Below are 6,583 nucleotides of genomic sequence, written 5' to 3'. Positions count from 1 at the left end.
AATGGCAAAGTGGAGATTGTATTTTTTTTTTATCATTTTCATTTTATTTTTTGCAGAAAATACCTCCCATAATACTTCATGTCAGTACAGTAATATGCACGCAAGATTGATATACACCCCAATTTCATTATGTTTTCTAAAGAAAAGGCATCTATTCAGCAATACCATTGGGAAAAACCTTACGTGAGATTGCTGCCAGGCACTTATATATCAATATACAGTGCAGTGGTGTATAGCATATATCTTCTAAATCTACATTCCCTAAGTTTATATAAGTTCAGTAAGTATACATTACATATACACTGCCCGGCCAAAAAAAAAAAAATCGGCATTTGAATTTATATCAGCAAATTGTCACAAAGTGCGGGGCACGGACTGGGGAAGCAGGAGCAGGGAGACGGAGAATTGGGGAATTGAGGGATTTATTCGGGGTACAATACAGAACACTGGTAACATGCAACATCACAACATTAATGACCGGACTGGGGAAAACATACAGTACCTAACGCAGACTTAAATACAATGAACTAATGATAGCAACAAGAAACAGCTGGTAAGCACAGGGATTCCACATGGGGTAGATTAGGGGGCGTGGCACATGGGAGGATCGAACGAGTGGGACATGACACAAATAATTAAGAGCTAATGACTGGATCATTATTACAGCTCAGCAACGTTATGCAGCAATAAAGTAAAGTCAGCTGAGTACCTGAATCTAATGAATGGCCAGGTTATACCTCCATCCATCATCAATGGATTTTTTTCTTCCCTGTTGGCATCGGCATATTCCAGGACAAAAATGCCAAGATTCATCGGTTTCAAATTGTCAAAGACTGCTACAGGGATCTTGAGAAATCATTTTCAAGCATGACATGGTCACCACTGAGTTGTGATCTTAACCTCATTGAAGGTCTTTGGTATGTGCTGAAGGAGGCTTTATGGAGTGGTTCAACTCATTTGTCAATACAGGATCTCGGTGAGAAATTAATGCAAATCTGGATGAAAATAAAGGGTGAGATGTTGCATAAGCCTGTGGAAACAATGCCATGACAAATGTGCACCATAATCAAAGTTAAAGGTGGTCCAACGAAAAATTCAAATGGTGACTTTTTTTTTGGCCAAGCAGTGTATTCCCCCCCCCCCCTTCAGCACTCTCAAGAGTCCCACTACCAATATCTACCTACCTCCCAACCTGCCAGTTGTGTTATGCCCCCATCGGGGTCCCTGACTGACATGGCTCACAATCTCGGAAAACCATGGCATTAGTCTTTCTGCGTGAAACAATGACGATGATTCTTAGACTACAAAATCCCCCATGATTACAGTGTATGCTCTCTTCTACACACAATCTATCATGCTGACACACCCTTTAAATTCCCCCTTAATATGTACATGAACTTCTTTCTCACTCACAAAAAGCTGATTGGTTAATTCATAAGTATCAGTCTCAGTGGAGTCTCTCTCAGTCTCTCTCTCAAGGTGATTCAAATAACAAGGCAAAGGAAGGCCAGCATTCCAACTTTTATGGCTCACAGATTTAGAACCCTAGAAATAACAACCTGGGCTGTGATTTAAAGAGCTGGCCTGTTGCAGCCTGGTACTCCCTTGTGGCCTAGTCTAGGGGGGATGCACATTTAGGTACTGATAAGAGAGTGGAACAAAGAGTTCTGGTGTTTTAAAAATCCAAAATGCACCCCCTCCTTCCTCACATAAAGTACCTTGATGAGACAAGGACCTATTTCAAGATTTACCTGTTATGTGTGTCTTGTCTAAGGGTGTACCATTTTCAGTATAAATATCTAAATGCTATGTCTGTATGTTTCTTTAAATAATCTTAATAGTTTTGTTTCCCTCATAAAGGTACCTCACATATTACTGCCTATTCTCTCTTCCTCACGCAAACAATTATATACAGACATGGAGAAATTTGTTGGTACCCTTCCACAAAAAAAAACAAAAACAAAACATAACTATATCTGAAATAACTTGAAACTGACAAAAGTTTAAAGGCATCCCTTATTGTTTATTCCTTATATAACACATACCTTTTGCAGCAATCAGTGCCAGCAAGCGATCTCTATACCTCACAATGAGACGTCTGCATAAGCCAACAGGTAGTTTGGCCCACTCTTCCTGAGCAAACTGCTCAACCCTTTGGGTTTGAACGGTGGTGTCTCCACACTGCAATTTTCAGATCTTTCCATAGATGTTCAATAGGATTAAGATCTGGGCTCATGGAGGGCCATTTAAGAATAGTCCAATGTTTTTTTTCCTCAGCCGTTCTTGAGTGCTTTTAGCTGTATGTTTTGGATCATTATCCTGTTGGACCTGCAACTGAGGCTGAGCTTTCTGACACTGGACAATATGTTTCACTCCAGGATGCCTTGGTAGTGTTGAGGCTTCATTGTGCCCTGCACAGATTCAAGGTTCCCCGTGCCAGATGCAGCAAAGCAGCCCCAAAACAAAACCGAGCCCCCTATATGTTTCACAGTAGGTATGGTGTTCTTTTCTTTTAAAGCTTCATTTTTCCTTCTGTAAACATAGAGCTGATGTGTCTGGCCAAAAAGCTCCAGTTTTGTCTCATCAGTCCAAAGGACATTCTCCCAGAAACTTTGGGGCTTGTCAACATGCATTTTGGTGAATTCCACTCTGGCTTTTTTAATGTTTTTCTGACAATAGTGGTGCCCTCCTGGGTCTTCTTCCATGGACCCCATTATTGTTCAAAATGCGACGGATGGTGCAAACAGAAAGTAACATACCTTGACCTTGGAGTTCAGCTTGAATGGTTTTGGATGGTTTCCTTTGCTTGTTTCCTACCATAAGCACTATCCATCTGATCAACCTGGGGTTGCATTTCCTCTTGCGTCCTGGGAGGTTGGCTATAGTTCCATGAACTTTTTAATAATATTGGCAACTGTGGTCACAGGAACATGAAGCTGCTTGGAGATGGTCTTATAGCCTTTACCATTGACATGGTTATCTATAATCTTCTTTCTGTGCCCCTCAGACAGCTCTCTCCTTTGCTTTCTCTGGTCCATTTTTGGTGCAGTGCACACAATAATACCAAACATCACAGTAGCATGTTCTCTTTCTTTAAATAGGTTGACTGGCTGGTGAAAAGCTTGAATGCACATGTGATACTAATTAAGGTTGATGAAACCTCAGGTTTTTTAGTTGAATGATGAGGCAGGTTCTTTAAGCTTAAGCAGTTTATTAAGAAAGAATGAAGATGTTAGGGAAAGATGTTTCACACGGCCAGTTTAGTGTCTGTCTGTGTCTGTCTCTGCCCCCACTGAGGGCAGCAGGCCCTTTATCTATGGTCTTCGTACAGCCTCCTGGAGCCGGGGGGTCAGATGGCCTTGATGAGAGTAAGTTGTATGAACATGATGAGCGAGTAGCAAGGACAGAAAGAAATATAAAAATAAGAAATATGAAAGCTATAAATGAATTAACTAAATGAACATAATTAAATAACTACAAATTAACTAGGGAAATCCCTCTAGGTTAAACATTTAATTTGAAACATGACTACAATGCAAGGGTAAATAGTCTCTTTAGGGGTACCAACAAATCTGTCCATACTATTTTAGCATATCTTTGCAAAATAAACAACAAATCATTTCTTTTCACAATTTTATTGGTTTCCTCTATCACATACTAAAGACATGCAGGTATACATTAGACAATTACCTTAACTGAATCGCTTTTCAGGAGAAATGCAGCACTGTTTCAATGAGCTGTAAGGGTACTAACAAATTTGTCTACATCTGTAGGCCTACATAGTTATATTCCTGCAGATATCCACTCATATTCTCACGTGTACCTTAGAGAAATTAGGAAACATTTAAAGAAATGTAACCATGTATTTTTCTTTATCAGTTTGCCTCTTATAAGACCTATTATAGCAGAGTATTTTCTTTGTTTAAACTAATTCAGAGACACCCCCCTTCTCTCTGCATTCCAGAGGAATCGTAAATTACCCAAAGAGTGCCCTTTCATGTTTCCTTTGTCTCAACCACTCCATACAACAAATGATTGAATTAATATATGTGTTGTTAAACATGGATATCAAGTTATATAATGTAATAATCCCAAATTAACTACAAATTAGAATTTACAAATGCTTGATTTAAACTATTACTCTATGAAACTAATGACCACTCATTAGACTAACCTAGAATTAAGAAGAGCTGTTTGTAATTTGGATCAGAACTTCTGTAAAACTTATCTAAATGTGTCAATTTCTGATTATGTGCAACGTCCAATGTACCGATACGAATAACAATAAGATAAACAAGTACGGTGTAATACGATGGTATTAAGAATTAATTAATGCAGATCGTACAAGGTGTGAACTTCCAGATTGTGATGTCAAATTTGGTGTCAAATTAACGGAAAAAATCTCCTAAATACGAATCTGATCGTGGATTGTCACGTAATTAGCGCATATCTAAAGTTACATACTTTTAATTAAAGTCAACTCTAAAGTTGCTTCAGTATAAGGTCGTAATTCCATCGGGCTGTTATACACACCCCTAGAGCAGGACTCCGGTCGAATGTCCCCGATCATTGGTCCGAGTGTCGAATTCCCAAGGATCAATATTCATGACTTTAAAATCACACACCTCGGATTACTCCAGTTGTGGAGCAGAACTGAAAGACTGAAGACCAGCCGCCACCCAAGGGGGGAGAAGAAGCCGCAAACTACGGAAAAGCCGCAAGACCCAGGATACCGCTCCAGACCTCGCTCCCAGAACTCCATCTCTCCATTATCTCATCACCTCTCCAGAAAACATCCCGAGGCTCCACCCACAACCACGTAAATTCCCTTTCATTCATTTGATCGTCTATCCTTTCCTGTTCAGCTGTTTCATAATTTTGGGTTGCGCTTTCAAGGCCAAGGCCTTGCTGTGCAGAACAGTATTTTCCTTTAGGATTACCCATTTAAATTAAGTTACTGCCTTCCCTTATTCCATCCTGCTCATTGATTTTAGTTTGTTTTATTCTGTTATTTTGTGTTAGTTTTATGTTAAGTGCAATGCCTGTCATGTGTTAGTTGTAGTGTTAGAAATAAATCTTAAATCTCAGTCTTACTCCGTCTGAGTGAATGCACATAATAAAGTCACTTTACTGGTGCAAAATCGCTGCTAAGTTTTAAGTCCCAAATTTACCCTAAAGTACCGCGAGACACTCTCTACGGCTGTGAGCAGATGTTTGGTGCTACATACCTGGTGAGAATTATGTTTGCAGGTTGAATGCTCTAACCCAAGTTAACCCAAGTGGCTAATTGGTACTTCCATAATATTGTTTGTTGGAGAAACAAAGCATTCAAGCATAATAATTAATTATTAATAATTAATTAATAATCCAATAATTAATTTCCCTACATGTTGGTGGAGACACAAATTATTTGAGCTAATTTTTCCTACGGTGTCCCTTCCTAACAAGGGAACTGGAGTATATTCTGATATTAATATTGGTATTTCCACACATTTCTGTCCCACCTGGACCCTTACTGGAGAAGATTTTTTCATCTTTTAGTCTTACACAAGTCAATGTGGTTCCTGTATCTGTTATCATGGGTACCGTTTTACCATTTATGGGAACTGGCAGCATCGGTTCATCCTCAGATCCCCTATTCAACATTGGCATCAGAGGCCCCTTAATGATTATATAAGACAGATAACATAAGACAAACCATGTCCTGTATTGATTCACAAAGGAACACTATTTTATTTATCAATACGGGATTGACCCTGTAATATACAGGGCAGGTAGTGACTGAACTGAACATTTTTTTTTAATTTCATGAAAGATTTTTGGTTAATTATAGCAAGAGAGCACAAGAGTAGAGAGAGAGCAAGACAGATAGAGAGAGCGCCCGTTTTTCTCTGACAGAGGTACCCACTGGCCTGTGGTCTTTGGGTGTTGATGAGGTAAAGTTCATAAAATTCACATTCTGACTAATTTTATACTTACCATTGTGTTACTGGGGGTCTGCCAAATTTTATTCTCAGAGTGGTTTAAATAGGGTGACATTTAATAGATACAATTAACTAAATGTGATAAACAAGACTAATGGTAATGGTCCTAATACATGGGACTACTCAAAGCAACATATTCACATTGACCATGGTATAACAAACAGAATAATACCAAATGATAGGTTTAATGGTATGGGCTATATAGATTGAGGTTAACCTAGCAAATTAATTGCACAACTACTAGGTATATTGAATGTATATATTGGGATAATACCATCACGGTTATATAGAAAGATCTAGATTTACTATTTGACATACAATTATTAGTGCTATCCTTAAATAAATCCTACAATACTATCAGTGTGTAAGAAGTCATATCCCATGAGCCTGATGACTCTTTATGTGAGTGTGACAGCCCAAATTCACCAAGGTGGGGAACCTCTCTGCAAGAGTGAGATCTTTAGTTCATTGTTCCTCCTTTGGAGCCATTTATAATGTCATAAATGGGTGGATGTTTAGTGGCTTTCTGAGGATGTAGGTTTCTTTTTTCTTGTGGCAAGAGCTTTGGAAAGATGTTCTGATAGTTCATCTAGCACTGC

This window comes from Paramormyrops kingsleyae, chromosome 3 (assembly GCF_048594095.1).
Source record: "Paramormyrops kingsleyae isolate MSU_618 chromosome 3, PKINGS_0.4, whole genome shotgun sequence".
In the NCBI taxonomy this organism is placed as follows: Eukaryota; Metazoa; Chordata; class Actinopteri; order Osteoglossiformes; family Mormyridae; genus Paramormyrops; species Paramormyrops kingsleyae.
Note: the sequence above shows the minus strand (reverse complement) of the source record.